At 34.4% G+C, this 18,688-nt stretch overlaps 1 long non-coding RNA gene across 1 annotated transcript; it reads right to left on the minus strand.

Annotated features, from left to right (window-relative positions):
* Positions 1-15,282: 15,282 nt before the first annotated feature.
* Positions 15,283-17,616, minus strand: LOC112006245 (uncharacterized). The gene is made up of 4 exons (XR_010623611.1): positions 17,344-17,616; positions 17,136-17,252; positions 15,788-15,982; positions 15,283-15,507 (listed from the first exon to the last, which is right to left on the minus strand). It is a non-coding gene; the product is annotated as an uncharacterized LOC112006245 (long non-coding RNA).
* Positions 17,617-18,688: the final 1,072 nt, after the last annotated feature.

Here is an 18,688-nt window from a genome sequence, read left to right on the forward strand (position 1 = left end):
GATACTGTGTGGGATGCTATTGAGGTTGGTTGGACTAGGCTGGAGGCTGCCAAATCCACTTGGGATAAGGCAGCTCTTGCGGCAGCTAATGCTAACAGTAAAGCATTGAATGCTATTTTCTGTGGTGTCTCTCTAGAAGAATTTCACAGGATTTCACATATCACTGTTGCTAAGGAAGCATGGGAGATTCTGGAGACAACTTATGAAGGAACCAAGAAGGTGAAAGACACCAAACTTCAGATGTTAACCACTCGCTTTGAGGAGCTAAAGATGAGTGAGGATGAATCCTTTGACTCTTTTTACAGTAAGCTGAGCGAGGTGGTCGTCAGTAAATTCAATTTGGGGGAAAAGGTGGAGGATTCTAAAGTTGTAAGAAAGATCCTTCGGTCACTACCAGAAAGTTTCCGTGCCAAAGTAACGGCCATTGAAGAGAGTAAGGATCTTGACGACATTAAAGTTCAAGAGCTAGTCGGTTCATTGCAGACGTACGAATTGTCATTGCCCACACAGAAGAAGAGCAAATCTCTTGCTCTTAAAATAATTGATGAGAGAGTGGCACCTCATGACTCTCCGGAAGAGGATGCAGTAGATAAAGATGTGGCGTACCTTGTAAAGAACTTCCGGAAATTCTTGAAACTCAAGAATGGTGGGAAATTTGGTGACAAAGGAAAATTTCAGAGTTCCAGGAGGGAGAAGAAAGAATTCTAAAGGAAAGATGATAGAGATTCCCAATCTTCTCAAGGAATCACATGTTTCGAATGTAATGGACATGGACACTTCAAAAAGGAATGTCCCAACTATTTGAAGTTAAAAGGAAAGGTCTATGCCACTACTTTAAGTGATTTAGATTCATCAAAATCTGACTCTGAAGAGAGCTGCGACGGAGAAGGAAATTACTTCGCATTCATGACCATTGCACATGTGGAATCCTCAGATGATTTGAGTTCACTTGTGAAGGAGCTTGATGAGCATTCTGATTTGGAGTCTATTGGGATTGTTGAAGAATCAGAAGCTGAAGAGGAGGAAGATTCATCTGGTCTTCAAGAGAATTACGCCTCACTTCTTGAAAAATCAGGTGAGTATACAAGGGTGGCAAAGGCGGTTATGAAGAAGATGAAGAGAGCTGAGGAAGATTACAAAAGTCTTCTAGTGCGATACAAGGAGGCAAAGTGTGAGATTGAAGCACTTAATGGTGAGCTATCAAAAGCTTATACAAAAGTAAGATTTCTTGAGCAAGAGATAGTGCAAGCTCGTGCCAAGATAGATAGGGTCTCCTCCAAGAAGCTAGATGATGTTATTTCATCTCAAAAACATGCCTCAAACAAGTCCAGGTTGGGATATACCGGAGGGAGTAGCTCATCAGCCAATGTTATCAAAGAAGTGAAGTTTGTACAGGCCAAAAAGACAGCTGTGGATAAGCCTATTCCTGAGAAAGTTAAGGCTGAAAGGAAGAAGAATGTGGCTGATCAACGGGTGTTAAATAAGTCCCGTAATCAATCAGAATCCAGATATGGAGCTAAAGGAAGATCACTTCCAAGATCACAACAGGGTCCTAGAACGAACTATCTTTGTCACTATTGCGGATTGCAAGGACATACTAGACCAAATTGTCACAAGCTGAGAGCAATGAACAATGCAAGCACTCCTCGATCAAGAGGAAGGAGAAATGGCGAGAGGCCTTAGGATGGAGAGCAATCAAGAAGTCAAAACCATGATCCAGAAATGATGGATGTTATAAAGATGATCGGTGTCTTCACCAATTGCTTGGAAAGCTTCACTAGAAGGTTTGAAAGTCCAAACTCTCGTACCCAATCCATTAAGGATATCACCCCAAATGCATGTGACGTGTGGGTGACGAAGGGTACTCATGCATAAGCATTACAACATGTCCATGCATTAATACTTTCCATGTTTGTGAATATGCTTGGTTGTGTGCTTCTTGCTAGAATTTAGATTGTTATTTTGTTTGTGTGTTTGTCTTTGGTTTAAATGTTTTTACATTGTTGTTTAAGTTACTTTTGTTAAACTTTTACTGATTCTGTGTTAAAAATCCAAAAACACATAAAAAGTTGAAAATCCTAAAAAGTTTGATCGGCTTTGTTGAGTTTTGTCTCAAAGTATGTTTTGCCTTATACCTTTGTACTAATGGATTTGTGCATTTAACGAGCTTAGCTTGTCTTTTATGCACTCATATCATTGTAGAAGAAATTCTGAAATCTATGTGACTGTTGCAAATAGATCTTCAACCTTGTCATGAATGATTAATGAATGGTTTTGTTGATCTTGAGACATGCATAGACTTGTGCCTATATATCTTCCCACTTTTATTTTTTGCTTTACTCAAAAAGCTCACCAAATGTAAATCTCTAAATGAAAAGAGATATTAAGCTGCAAAAGCCTATCGCACATACTAATATTTGACTAGAAAAAATGGAAAGCAACCAAAATAAATTGTATGATGCCCGAAAGCCAAAGGCTAACCATCAAAATGAAATATTCAAAATTTCAGGCATCGATCTCACAATGAGATATGTTTATTCAAAAAGATCAAATGATATGTTGAAAATGGAGCCAAATGAAAAGTTTCAAAGAAATGTACTCAAGTTTATGTGGGAGGTCATATATGCATACTTCTATAATTGAGATAGGTCACATTATCTAGTGCTAGTTGTGTATGCCTTGATCGTATTGATAATTGAAACTTCACATTAGACTAAGGACTATCTCATTTTTGATATCCACACACAACACACAAGTCTATGTTCAAGTAATGCCATATTCATTTGTGTGATTGTACTTGATTAAATATGTTTTCACAAGCTCAATCTTTGTTGATCAAATACAAAAATATTTTTGAGTGTTTTAGTTTATTTTTGGAAAGTATTTTTTTTTACAAAAATGTCAAAAATTTCAAAAACAGTGTTGCCCTGTTTTAGCGACTCAGTCGCAGGTAGGTCCAGTCGCAAAAAATACTTAGAAAATTTTTCAAAATTTGAGTTTTTATGTTTTTTGCGGCTCAGTGTGGTGACTTATTTGCGGGTGGAAGGTCCAGTCGCAAAGGGCACTCAGAGATTTTCACGGCTCATCTCATGACTATCTCGCGAGTAGACCTTCCAGTTGCGAAAAATACTTAGAAGATTTTTTGAAAATCTTGGCTTCACAGTGTTTCACGGCTTACCCTGGCGACTGACTGGCGACTTAATCCAGTCGCGTAAAACGCGTGTTTTGCATTTTAAAGACAGTTTTTAAAATTGTTTTTCAGTTTTTCTCTCGAATTTCAGTGACTGTTCATTGTCTTCTCCATTTCTCTCTCTTAAACACTCCGTGCTTCTTTGAAAAAGCTTTCATTTTTGCATCATGTCTTCATCAAACACCAAGAAAAATGTATGGGTTTTCCTTCCCTCACTTCATACTTACTGGTTTGATCTTTATTTTCTAGATTTGTGAGTTTCAACTGTGTTTTGCGAAATAATTTGTTCGAACATGGGTTTGCATAAAATGGTGGGTTTGATTGTTTGGGGTTGTTTTATTTTATTGCTGAGTTTATCTAGTATTATGTGTTTTCATCAGGTTGCTAGTCTTTGTTCTGAGCATTGTTATTTGATAGTTTTTTTTTGCTCTTTGGGCATATCGGTTTGGGGCTTTATATGTCTCTTTGAATGTCGTGTTAGGATTATTAGGTTGTTTGAGATTTTGGTGTATGTGGCTGGCATTGTTTTTATTTTTAAATCACCATATCTTGTGTGTGCTACTACCTTTGGTTTATTTCATGCACAATTTGTACTCATTATGTCATGACTCATTGACATATGCTCACATCTATCTGAATGTGTTTTACAATGTCATTTTTTTTTTGCTTGCTCTTGTCTGCACATATACTATTTAAACTTGTTTGATTTGATATATCCATCTTTTGGTTATCAACTATGCTTGATCTGTGTGCTACCCTGACACTCTGTTAATCTCTTTGTAACTAACTTGTTACTAATATGTGTGCATTTCCACATATTGTGTTTTGTTCTTGTTGTGGCCACTTCTGCTTGTTTACAGATGGCTGCATCTCCTACAAAGAAGAAGACTGCTGCTAAGAAATCTGACAAAAGGTTGAAAATTGATCCTAACCTATTTAGGTCGGTTCAACGCTTTGAGAGATATAAGGACTCTTTCTTGAATGGAATCATCATTCAGGAAAGATTTGTTGATCTAAGAGATTTGAAAGATACCTTATTCCAAGCTGTTTTGAGGGTAGAGGTTGGGAAAAATTGTTGAGTGACCTTCCTCCTGTCTGTGAGCCTCTCATTAGAGAATTCTATGCCAATGCTGTGATAAGGGAAGAGGAGTTAAGTTGTTGGGTGAGAAGAAAGGAATTCACCATAGATGCACATGACATTGATGAGGTGCTAGGTCTTGAAGGTTTAGAGGACTCTGACTTCATTAATTACAAAGACAGGATGATGTCTTTAGACACTGTCCAAGCTAGGATTGGTGGTGTTAAAGAAAACAGATGTCTCAACACTACTGATTTTCCTAAAGACACGACGTGTTTGACCACCATAATGATGTATAACCTATATCCAATAAGGAAGATGACTACACTAACAAATGCCAGAGCCATTTTCCTCATGGAACTTAAGGAGAAAACATTCATTGACATCAGCTCACACATCTTTGACACTATAGTGGATGAGATTAAAACTTCTTCTAGGCCCAAGCTGATCTTTCCCAGCCTTATTATGAGGCTTTTCAGGTTAAAAGGTGTTAAGATCCCTCAAGACATAAGTCCCATGACTCTTCTATTTGCCATAAACAAATTCACCCTCACAAGGATACAAGTTCGTCTTCCAGGAGAAGAAGAGGAGGATGTCCAAGAAGAAGATGACCCAATGGAGACTGAAGCTGAAACTACAAGACAATCAGTCACACCTAGAAGTAAAAGCAAAAGGAGCAGAGCTTCAACTTCATCAGCTGCACCTCCTCCCGATGCATTTTAGATCATCTTGGAAAGACTTGATGGACTCAGAGAGGTTCAAAATCAACATACTGAAAAGATGATAGTAATGCAGGATCAGCTTGATGTACTTTCAGCTAAGATTGACAGCATCTCCACCAACCAGGAGTAGTGACCCTTTGGCCATTCCGATCAAAAAGGGGGAGAATTTTTGGGGCAGTTCTTGAAGGGGAGTGCTTGTTTGAGGGGGAGTTGTCATAATCATATGCTGTTTTGTTTATAGTTTTGATACTATGCTTTGGATAAGTGTTGTTTTTACTGGTTTATTTTTTTCTATTCAGTATATATCTTGGTTTTATTCCGTGGTTATTGTATCTTGTTTGTACATGGTACCTTTGTAGGTTTTTAAGGTTTATGTTTTTGGTTTGTACCCACATTGCTTTTGTAAGCTTTTAGGGTTGTTTCTATGCACTTTGTAGGCTTTATGGTTTGTACCTTGCTTTATGCAACCTTTGTGCTTTGTTAAATCAGTACTTCTAACTAAATGTTATGAATTTCTTTTTAAGTATTGTCACTCTTGTGCCTGTGTAGGATTTTTCCTAGATGCACATACTTCATGTACTGTGCATTGGTTGAGTACTGGTCATTCAAGTGATTTGCTTTGTTTTTGTCAACTTGAATGTCCGGATGTTCATTCCAAGTGTGAATGAGCATTGTGATCACTTGGTTATAGTGATTGCTTGTTTAGGTCTTGCTATGGTTTATTACTTTATTCCATTGTGCTTGATTGCATTGTACTTGCTCCATATGCATTACAAGTTGTCTGCATACAATGAACTTATTGTGTTGTTGTGTTTCAGGAGTACTTGTTCTTATGGTTCAAAAGCTTCACAAATTCTAGAGTTAGGTGTGAGTGAGTTTTTCAACTGTTCCCAACTCACGCGTTAAGTCTAGAGTTTGTTTTAGAGTTTTGTCACGGAATAGCCAAAGGGGGAGATTGTAAGGTTGAAATTTATCAACCATCTTGTTGGCTTTATTTCATGCCAATTTGCTTGTAATTTAGCACTTAGTAATCCTGTAATTATGTGGGAAACTTGTAAGGGTAGTGAGTGAGAGAGTGTGAAGAAATGCTCAAGATTGTGCAAAGAAACAAGAACTCGAGACTAGATCTCGCGGGTGGCTCGCGGCTTGTAAGTCGCCAGAAGTTGCACACGTGCTAAACATGTCAGAAGCTGAAGAGTCGCGCCAACTGTTGCACTATAGGACAATATTCCCAAGTTAGCCAGACCGTTAGCTCGTGGCTTGAACTTGTGACTCAACCCAGTCGCGAGGTCAACTCGCTAGAATGCCCTGTTTGGGAAAAATTGATGTTTCACATTCCATTCTCATCTTAGTATAAATACCCCTCATTCCCACGAAATGTAGAGAGTTTCTAGAGAGAATTTTGAGATAGAAACCCTAGAGAAAAACAAGATTGCCTTATCCCAAATCTTCATCTAAGAGACTCTACAAATTCCTCTACTCTCTTCCTCTCCATTGATATATCCTTGAGAGGTCATGACCAAATTCTTATCTCATCACACCCACGTCTGTGAGAAAGTTCATTTGGTGCTAAGGGAAGCAGTTTGGAAGGAACCAATATTCATTGGTTGTTGCTATGGTTTAGTAGCGGAATCTGGTAAGCTAGAAAAGAAAAATGTTCGGCACAACCTCGTTGGAGTAGGAAGCTTGAAGGGCTTAGGTACCTGGGTAGATTAGGCTTGGAGGGTCTATTATTGTTCATGTATCCCAACTACATTTTCTAGTGGATTATTGACCGCTTGGAGGGCAGCGGTGAGGTTTTACGTTAAGGGCTTCGGTTTTCTCTTCGATAACACATCGCATGTTGTCCTTGTGTTTGCATCTCTCTTCCCTTTATCTTTACCATTTAATCATTGCTGTGATTCTGATTATCTATGGTTTAGATTGTTTATCAATTTTGTTATAAGCTTGTTATCATTTTCCGCACATACATTGTTTGATATAAAGCTTGAATTGGTAATTTTGTAATTGGGGGTCTTAACGTTTAAAGGTGTTTTAGACATATATTGAACTTTCACAAATTTTCAATAAGTAGGGTGTGTTTGGATACTGCTTATTGCTGAAAACTGAAAACTTATTACTGAAAACGCTGTAACAAAATAGTTTTTTAAATATAAATAGTGCTGTGTGGGATCTAGAAAATTGCCTAATTTGCCGTATGCACAGTTGCCGTGGGTCCTACTGTTTAAAATGCCAAACTCCAAACGCAGGCCATTTCAAGCGCTATCTAAACGTAGCTGTAGTGTTTGTTTGGCAAAGATTATTTTTGCAAACTTATTTTACTATTTAGCTTATTTTTTGTACTATTTATGGGTCATACTGTACTTTTTGGTACTTGTAAGACTGAATTTATTCAATCATGTGTTGGCTTTATTTCATGCCAAATTTGCTTGTATTTCAGTAATTAGATACCTTGTATTTATGTGAGAATTATGTAAGGGTTATGTGTGAGAGAGTGGGGAATTCAAGTGTGTGAGCATTCAGAGTGATTCTCGCGATTGGATCTTGCAAGTAACTTATGACTGGCAACTCGCCAAAATGCCACACGTGTGAAGCATGCAAGAAATTGAAGGGTCACAATAGTTGGAGCACTATAGGACAAAAATAAACAGTTTGGCATGGCAGTTATCTCACGACTCAAACTCACAACTCATCCCAGTCGCGAGTGAGTCGCCAGAATGCCCTGTTTTGCAAAAAAATGACTTTTCATATTCCTCACGTACCCTACTATAAATACCTTATACCCACAAAATATAGAGAGGTTCCGGAGAGAATTTTGAGAGAAAAGCCCTAGAGAAAATCAAGATTAACTCATCCACAATTTTAGACATTTGATTCTCTAAATTCCTTTACTCTCACCATTTCCATTGACATACCCTTGAGAGGTTCATTAGCCAAATTTATATCTCACCATACCCAAATCAGTGAAGAGGTATTTTGGTGCTTGGGAAGCAGTTCAAAGATGACCAATTCACTTGGTTGATGCAATGGGCTTATTGCGGGATTCAAAAAACTAAAGAAAACACGATTAGGCTTAACCTTGTTGGAGCAAGAAGCTTGGAGGGCTTAGGTGTATTGTGTAAATTAGGCTTGAAGGGTCTATTACTATTTGTGTATCCAAACTTTATTCTTTAGTGGATCATTTCATAGCTTGGAGTGCAGCAGAGAGGTTTTTCGCTGATTTTTTCGGTTTCCTCTTCGATAACACGTGCCAGTATTATCTTTGTGTTTGGATCTCTCTAACCCTTACTCTCTCCTATTAATTGCTGCTGTGTTGTGATTAATTATGGTTTAGAGTAGTTTATTTATTTGGGTATTGCTTATACTTATCATTCTGCACAGATATTGTTTGAGTATAAGCTTGTGCTGGTTAATTTGAAATTGGGGATCTAAACATTTATTAGTGTTTTGCACACTGAGTGAGCTTTCAGTACTATTCATGGGTCCCACTAAACTATTTTAGCTAACTTTTACTTTTATCTATAATATTTTCAACAAAAAATTTTTAATTTCAGCAAAATAAGTGGATCCTAAATAGACCCGTAGTATTTGAGCACTATATCATTAAGTCTTTTATCCTTTTTTTTTTGCCTTTGTGACATTTAAAACTAAAGCTAACTAAATTCCAGTTCCATTTTGATCATCCTTTGAACTTTTAAATTTCAACTAATGGACAAATAAGTAACTTTAGTAGTGGTTTCAAATTAGAACTAGTAACAACTTACCGCTTAGGATTTATTGTGAAAACATAGTGGATGTAGCACTTCTATTTTGTATATAATATATTTATGAGTTATGACTAACGTATAAATATGTAATTCGGCCCCCTAAATAAAAAATCCTGACTACGCCCCTATACACATAACTTATATGTAACAACTTAGTTAATTTGTTGAATGAAACCATGCCTTAGCATTTTAATGATGGAATTTTGTGTTGTGGGCTAGCATAGTCATTGAAAAAAAAAAAAAAAAAAAAAAAAAAAAAAAAAAAAATGTATTTAAATTTTAATCAAACATGGATTAGTTGGAGTGTAGATATACAATGCTCAGACTCTTATATACACTTAAGTTTGGAAAAAAAGAAAATGTGGGAAAAACAAAATTATAACAGCACTAGTATGAGGTGTGCCAAATGCCAAATATTTGACATTTGGCACACCAAACATGATAAAACCACTTACATGAGATGTTCTAAATGCCAAAAAAATTTGACATGCATGATCATTGAAGCATTCACATCTGGAATCTTCGAACAATTCTATTTTACCGTCTCAAAAACTACTTTATCAATTATACGATATCATTTTACAATACACCCAACATCTAATTTCTTATTTATTTCATCTCTTCATTAAAATATTAATTTCACCAACTCTTTCTCTCTCTTCCTCTTCATAAAAAAAAAAAAATTAAAAATACCCACCCACCATCACTAGGGAAAAAAACAATATAAAAATTTATACAAGTTGCTACAGTGCCATCATAAAAATAGGATGGCACTGTAGCACAATTGCGAATTTTTTTGCAATTGCAATACTTTGCAAGACCAGGTAATGGGGGGTTTTAAGGCATTGATGCTAAATATTACCAACAAATAGCATAACAATACCTAATGTGAATAATCTTACCGTTTCAAATTTGGAATGGTACGGACACCATTGCTAAAAAGAAAATTTAATTTCTTTTTCTTTGTCTCTCTCCTCTCATTATTTTATTCTATTTTTATCTCTCTCCTTTCACATACCTCTCTCTCTCTCTCTCTCTCTCTCTCTCACACACACACACACAGTGATCTCGGCCCACAACTAATCTCGCCAAGCCACCTGCCTCTCGCTCCTTTCCTCACTCATACCTCTCTCTCTCTCTCTCTCCTGTTTGTTGGTTTGTTAGAGGAGATCAATGGGGATTGGTTGGTGAAGATTACAGTGGGTTTTGTTGGATTTGGTGTCTTTGTTGATGGTTTTGATGGAGGTGGTGGTTATGAGTTGTGGGTTTGACCCTTGGAGGCAAAGGTGGTGATTGGTTGTGAGAATGATGGTGGGTTTAAGCCTCTGAGGTGGTGGTGGTTTGTGCAAGAATGGTGGTGGGTTTAAGCCTTTGAGGTGGTGGTGAGTTGTGGGAGTAGTGGTGGGTTTGCTAGTGGAGAATGGTGTTTTGACTGTTGATGAGTTTGATGCATCACACAGAGGGATTAAAAAATAATGGCATATGAAAATAAAAATAATTGATGTGAAGTGTATTTTCAAATGCTATATCAAAGTAGAAAAAATAAATTTACGTGAGTTAAAATAAAATTTGGACAAATGCTAACTACCAAAAGAAACAAATGCTAATTGAATTGTATTATTTGAAGTAGTGTCAAAAGAAACAAGGAAAAATACTAAAAAAGTGAAGTGAAAGGGTTGAATGCATTCTAGAGGTGTTCTGTTTAAAGTGGCAACATGGAGATCATGATGAGCATCACAAACAAACGGTCTTTGTAGATTTTGCAAAGGTTAATGATGAAAAAAAGGGGCTGCGGAATTAAGCATCAAACTTTGTCAAATGCTGGTAGCGTTTATAATGTACAAGTTATGCTTAGCAAAAAGAATATGCAATGAAAGAGGCTACGTACGCATTTGCTACTGATAGATCCCGCCCAGTGTCCTTCCCCCGCTGCATTTTAAGGTGTATGAATCAAATTCATTTTGGCTAGAGCTAGACATGTCTTGGTTTTGGATAAAATATAATTGAATATGATTTGTTTACTGTATATAAAATTAACTGAAATTTGATCCACAACAAAGTATATATTAAAGATTGAAGCAATTAAACATCTCAGTGTGCTTTTATTGCTTAGTTCTAAGCTATTGTTATGCTACTTGTCGTCTAAATAATTTCACTATAAACTAAGCGTTACCACATGGTTTTTACTGATAGGCTGTTAGAGTTGGCAGGATTTTCTGTTATTCTTTCTGTTGTAGCCGTTATATTAGTTAGCTAATTTCTTACCCTGTTTTCTTGTATATAAAAGAGAGATGTATCATTTCATAGAATCAATGAGAATTACGATTACGTTCTCCCAATTGTTCATCTGTAAAGTAACTAAAAATTCAAAAATTTCATTCGAATTCCAAATAATATTTCTAAATTAAAGAAAGCTCAAAAACCTTAACATTCTTCTGCATTAATAATAAATAAATAAATAAATAAATATATATATATATATATTAATTCCAAGGGAGAATTAAAATAGTTGTCATTTGAACAAAAAATATACTTAAAATTAAACACAAACCATGCTCACAGAACAAGAATTTCAATCATAGCCTACAATTCCTCAAAAAAAGAAAAAAAAATATATATATATATATATATAGAAAGAGAGAAAAAGAAAGAAGGTTGAGAATTGAATAAAATTTTTCATAAATTATACGCAGCAAGAGGATTTTAATTTTCCAATGAAAAACATTACAACACCCAAATTTAAAAAGAAAAACCTGTAGACATAGTTATCCAAAAAAAAAAAAATTCAATTTAGTCCACTTCGGTCTAGCTGCATTAATCACTAACAAAGAGATATAACTATTGTACATTAGGTACAAGTATAGATTAAAAAAGGCTATTGCTATTGTGTTCATCCTTATAGGAATTTAAGCATAGATTAAATTTTTGTTATTTTTACAATTCTTTTTTTCTTTAATTCCTTTATAATTTCTTCTTTTGTGTTGGTTGAAAATTTAAATGGATTTTTTCTCAAGCTTTAGAGCATGGACTTTAGATAAGATGTTCAACTCTTAAACGCCAAGCATTGACTTTAAGTCTTGTACATGGAACAAATCAAGATAAGAAATTAAGAATATAGTCCATTTTGGTTGGCCTTGTAGCTTGATTTGTCTAGATATCAATTTTCTTCCCTACCAAAAGTTCGACTTATTTTAGATGGAAATTTCATTGATTATTACTTGTATACAAAATTCAAGAATCATTGAATTGGAATATGTCCCTCACTAACCCAACAAAGTGGCTGGGTATTAAACTATAAATGTATTACTAGGATGAAATTTTTGTTATGTACACTCCAAATTTTTTCTACATTTCATAATGATATATTGTGGAAAGTATCATCCAAGTCCAACATGCTTGAGAGTTGAGAGTTGTAGTTGAGACCATGGCTCACAATCTTTACTATTCAATATACTTTTGTGTGAAAAATTAAACACTCATTTGATGTAATAGGAGACAATGGAATTTGATACTGTATATACTAGGGTTTGTTCTTAATGTTGTGAAATCGCTATAGATAATAAAACGTAAAGACTCTAGTATGATTAGTTGGAAAGTCATGTTCTTTAAGCGTGAAAAGTCTAGAAGGGAAAACTTTTATGTTCCCACAATGTTTTGGAGAGAAAATTGCTAGCCTCTCATCCCATTGGGACCCCCTATTTATAGAAAGGAAAAGGGTCCAATTTTCCTAAGTGTGACTTACCATCCCAAGTATAGACAAAACATATGACTATACTGTTTTGTTCTCTATTCTGCTAAAGTTGTTTTTTACTCTAAACAAAATTTCTTCCCTTGCGCACTGATGTTAAATTCACAAAATATATAGCTTTTTTCTCCATATATCAATATGTTGTGAAAGTGCAATCCATGTCAAGTCAAAAAATGTCAGGTCGATAACCCAAAAAAAAAAAAAAAAAAAAGGTGTTAGGCCCTGGGCACAATCTGTGCTAATCAAAATTTGTGCAAAGATTTCAACATTCATTTGATGAAAAGAGACATTGGAAATTCTTACCGTATACATTGGATTTGTTTTTTGACCTTGTGAAATCCCTCTAGTTGGTTACTAGAAAGTCATGTACTCCATGTGTGAAGAGGTGAAGCAATTATCAAGAATGCCTTTTACTATTTTGTGTGTTTCATGAGAGGGAAGAAGGAGACAAGATAGAGAAAGGAAGAAGATGAAAAAAAAAAAATATATAATATATATATATCTATTTTATATTTTACTTAAATTTTTTTTTGTTGGAGGGTCTTTTGCATTTTGTCATAGTTTACTCACATAAAACATGGTTAAAACATTTGACAATATTTTTTGTTCTTTTTTAAGCTAACAATTTTTTTGGTAAACTCAAGCCAACAATTTGTACTCTTGGCTTGCTGGTAATTTTCCTACAGCAAAACAGATTTGTATGAAAACGATTTAGATCAGTCAAGATGCCAAGGGAATAAAGAAAAGTAAAAGATACTGATTTTTTTAATTTAAAATCTTCATTATAAGTTGTAGAAAAGATTGGAAAAGAAAAATAAATTAATATACCAATAAATCTAAAAATCTTCGTCATTGATTATTACTACTACATATAACATTTTTAAATTCAAGAAAAGCTAAAAACCTTTAAATTCTTGTGCGAGCATAATATTTTCTTTTGATAATTTCTGAAGAAAAATTAAAATATGTGTCATTTGAACGGAAACTATCAGGCCATATACCTATAATTAAACACAAACCATGCACACAAACAAAATGGAGCTCTATAGAGGTTTTTTTCTTTATCTTTTCTTGTTGAAAATTTCATTAATCCAGTTGAGTAAAATAACATCAAATTGGAACTGCCAAAGTTTGCCTGAAAGTGACCCAAAGTTGAGAGAAGGTATTGGTCAAAGAAGTAGTGTCTAAGTCGTTGTGCTTGTTATTAATTTTAGTGAGGTTATTCAAAAAAATGGTGAAAAACAGTTTACGCTAATAATAATAATAATAATAATAATAATAAAATTCATCCCACCAATATGTAGTGTTGATGAAACTTCTAATGCCACTCATTTTAAAGTTCAAATTGGATATATCAATAGCGTAATTAACTAAATTCATTTGGTCAATTAGGAAGAAAATATTAGACAAGATACTAATGGTGGTGCTTGTATTTTTTACTTGGAGAAACTTAGGACTAATTGTACACCGCCTTTTCTAATACAATCAACTCTCTTGGGGTATTCACTAACTGTTTTAAAGCTTATTGACTTGTGATGCACGCGATGAAGAAATGCAAAATTATACCCAAAAAATTATACTAAAACTTATAAATAAATAAAAACAAAATGAAGCTCAATGGAGGTTTTTGTTTTTTGTTTTGTTTTTTTTAATGAAGTGGAGTTGAAGCACCTTTGATTCGGTACATTCACATACTGACGTCCACTATATTTACACAGAGAAGGTAATGCTTTTTGCCACTAAGTCGTGTGGAAATACATTAACAACTATTGTTACTGCTCAATCAAACATCACAACATATTGGTAACTGACTCAAAGCAACGGACTGCAACAGATGGGTAATTAACTCCGCAACTGTCTTGGCACATGAATGGGCACAGCAGTGAGCATGAGTTTGCGCCTTTGTGGTTGAAATCAATGAAACATTGAAATGAGAGGCCTTTATCAAATATGCCAACGAGTTGATCATTGCTACAAACTAATTTATACTCCAGATCTTTACACACAACTCGTTCCCAAACAAAATAAAAAAAATTTGTTGACAAGTTAAAAACTTAACAAGCAAAGCTTGACCAGAAATGGAATAGATGGTGTTAAGTGTCAAAATTCATAAACTTTTGTGACAATGAAATTCTATCACACATTCAAAATAAAGATGGATAAAAAAGACTTGCAACTATGTTGGTTCTATGCTAGCATGCATTTAGGAATGTGAGAAAGATGAAATTAACAAGTATTACTTATTAAAAAAAAAAAATTTAGAGAAAATGAAGAAGGAACTCTAGTTGGAATGAAAATTACTACCTTACACTCTAATGTATTATTGGATTTAGCTTTAAAGAGGCTTCCTGCTGTGATGTAGAGATACGGAATTGTTGTAATAGGCTCAGAAGCATTGTGGGTGTGAACGTTGAAAGCCCCATTTTTAATAGTGAGTTAATCAATTTGGAAAGTACCTGGCATTAGTGTCAAATCTACACCTTCCTTATTGGTTCAGAGAGACCATGTCTATTAAACTCCTAGTGCTTCTTATTCTAACTTGTGATATGTTAGAAATAGTTTTGAAACTTAGCATTAATTCTACAGTTATAAGAATCCTTGCAAAAATATATCTATAAGTTGAAAATCATTTAGCTACAGAAAGCATAAAGCCACTGTATCAGAATCCATATTGGGAAGAGATTATCAAAATGCACTTAAGATCTGATAAAAGTTTACAGACAGATGTTCAAATTTGTAGAGGAAAATTTCTGTGCCGAGCTTATATTTATGGGTGGGTCAAATGATAACTGTGCAAATAGATCCTACATGTTTAGAGAAACATCTTACCAAAGATAAGAAGAAAGAAGATCCAATTAAAAATTTAAGAAGGAATTGTGATCTTTTATTTACCTGAATGTTCAACCAGAAGCATTGTGGCGTGAACACTGAAGCCACATTTTAATAGTGAGAATTTGGAACGCATTGCCATCAAACTTATTAGTTCGAGAGAAAACTCCTTACTGGAAGAAATACAGAAATTATCATTAATTGTTAATGCAAAATATTATATGAATATGTAGCACACAGCATGATGCCACTGTAAGTCATTGGAATAACGTTTTAATGTTGAAAAGGCACATTCAGTCTCATATTTCCTTGCTCTTAAGAATAGCATTGGATAATTATAATCTTAACCTTAAGTGTAAATAGCCCTATCAAGTCATCATATCTTCTGGTTCATCAGACATCAAATGCCAATAGCAAATACAAAGAAAAATGTTTGAAACAACTTTTACTTACAGGCAACAGTTGTTTGCTCTGGAAGGTTATATCCACAAAAATTCATTCTTTGGTAGGGACCCATTAACTAGGTAACCTTTTTCCTGTTTTCAAAATACCGCAATATCAGTAGAGTTGTTCAGCCGACATCTGGTGCGCAAATCAATTCCATCCTATGTTAATTGCATGTCTCACCGTAAGACCACATTGGATACTCTAACCAGCAACGCCAAAATATATATCAGTGTAGCCTCACAGAAGATGAAGCAACAAAAATTTGCCGATATCAAATGTGAGTGGAAGTCCCACATGGACAAGAAACAAAGAAAAAATTGATACAACATTATTGGGTCCAATTGCCCAAACCCATTTCCTTTAGCTATTGGGTTAAGTAATGTGTTGCAAAAAAAAGACCTACTAAAAGTTCAATGAAAGGGGTCTAAAAGTTTGATTCAAGAAAAGTTGAAGGAAGGATTTTCCAAAATCACTCTACCAAATGCAAATACAATCTCAGCATCATTTTCATTGTTTATGTTTTTGAAATAAAAAGATTGTACAAATATATTGCCACAATATACATATCTTCAGATAATAATAAAATCACACTTAAAAGGTATCAAGAGCAATCCAAACAAAACCATAGCTTACATGATGAGATTATTAATAAACATGAGCACATTAAATTGATGAAAATCTCAAAACAACAAAAACCCCTCTAGTAGTGCCTGAACACTGGGTTTGTACCCCACTAGCCCTCTTCCTCAAAACCTTCATTCAACTTCTAGGCTGCTAATTGCCACCTTTTTTTTTTTTTTTGGTATGTGTGTAGATCTAATTGCCACTTTGAGTTTTGAGCATATAAAAGTATGTGTTATTGACCCTAATGTTGAGAGAGAGAGGAGAGAGGTGCTACCTGTAATTGCAATTGATAAATCATTGCAAACAACTTTAGAACATACACAAAACACCACAAAGAATTAACTTTACCCCATAACTTCTTCATACCCAATTAGGTTAATCACTAATTCAACAAAATCCCATTTTAACTAGACACAAATCCCACTTCAGCAAAACCTAATTTTATAAACATACACATACACATCTAGGTACCAACCCAAATATTGAAGATTAGGATTCAGATTTTTCTAATGTGCAATGAGGGGACATCATGAAAGGGAAACAAATCACAAAGTAAACTCACAGTAAAGAGTTGGGAGTCATAAAAATATATTTGTCACAACTAAACACAAGCTCCTAATCAAAGCCTCTTACTTGCAAGTTACAACACAATGTGTCACCAATATGTTGCTAAGAATAAATTAAAAAAAATGCAGCGTAAATAAGGACATAGACAACTCAATTTCCATACCTTTCTACTAAACCAGGGGTATCAATGTCTGGAGGGAATTTAAGAGACTTGAACGTCAAAGAAAATAAACCTCCTATTGCAACGCCTCTATCAAACCACGAAGCCCAAGGATACACACTGAAAAAGATATAGATTCAAAATTACAAAAGAATAATATGTATTTATTAATTCAGTTTTTAGAATTGAGTTAGATTTTGGGATGTCCTACCTGACTGGCCTGGGAGGACATGACCCATAATCCCTCCAATTCTTCATAGTGGGAAAAGCTTCTTTGAGCATATTAGAAATCCCCATAAGATTCACATCTACCATGAACCTCACCTCATCCAACCCCTCTTTCCCCAATTTCTTTGATTGCAAATGGTTCTCTCTGATTGGACTCTTTGCCTTCCTTGACCATGTTCTTAAAGGTGTAGTTACTAGACACGGAACAAAAATAGAAATTTCTGATTCTCCAAAAAAAAAAAAAAAAAAAAAAAATAAAAAATATAGGAAGCGCAATATCGCCTTGTATGGGCCTTCCAGCGCAATTTTATAACATTCCAAATATTTCAGGATTACAAATTAATTAAGTTTCCGTCTGGAAGATTTTTCCTTTTTTATAAAAATAGGGTTATTCTATAAAAAAGAAAAAAGATAGAAGAAAAAAGAAATAAAAAAAAATGGCTATTTGAAAAGGTTATACAATAATAAAGGAAGATAAAATTGAAAAGGTTATTCAATTTTAATTAGTACAATTAAAGAGAGAACAACATTGATTCAAAAAATTTTCCTTTAAATTGCACAATTCTTGTTTAATTTTAGTTTTAACTGTAGCAATTCCAAATCAACCATATGGGCATAATCCTTGCAATTTTAGTTAGGACAAGATTTAAAATCTGCAAAATCCGTTAAAGATGATTAGTCTTAATACTTTTTAATCTTTACCTTCCCATCAAGACATTACTACATTTCTTTTTAATCTAGGTAAGATTCAAATCAAAATTCCTTAACCAATAAAGTTAACCAAAATCTACCCTTGCATTTGATACAATACAATCACCGGTGTAGTGGTGTGTACATGTCAAAATCGAATAAGTTATATTATATAATTTTCAATCGTTGAAAAACCAAAAAATTAAAAAAAAAAGCAGTGAAGTAATTTACATTTTGAGATTTGGATCGTATAATTTGAAGTAAAGTCAAAGGAGATGAGGGAACAAGATTAAAAAAGATAAAAAAGTGAAGTCAAAGGGTTTATATATAAATATATATATATATATTCTATACGTGTTCTGTTTAAAGTGCCAATGAAGAGATCATGAAGGATGGCCTTCACATGCAAACAGTAATGGTTGATATTGAGGGCGAAGTTGGGTTGGCTCAAAGGTCTTATGGTCTTGCTGTCACACCCAAATAAATAAATAGATAATTTTTTTGGGGTAATTAAATAAATAGATAATTAAAAAAAGACAAAGTTGTAGAATTAAGCACCAAAACTTTGTCAATGTTGAAAGCTTTTATAATACACAACTTGTTCTTACCAAAAAGAATATGCTTTGAAATAGGCTGTG

Source organism: Quercus suber, unplaced genomic scaffold, assembly GCF_002906115.3.
Source record: "Quercus suber isolate HL8 unplaced genomic scaffold, Cork oak 2.0 scaffold_350, whole genome shotgun sequence".
NCBI classification, from domain to species: Eukaryota; Viridiplantae; Streptophyta; class Magnoliopsida; order Fagales; family Fagaceae; genus Quercus; species Quercus suber.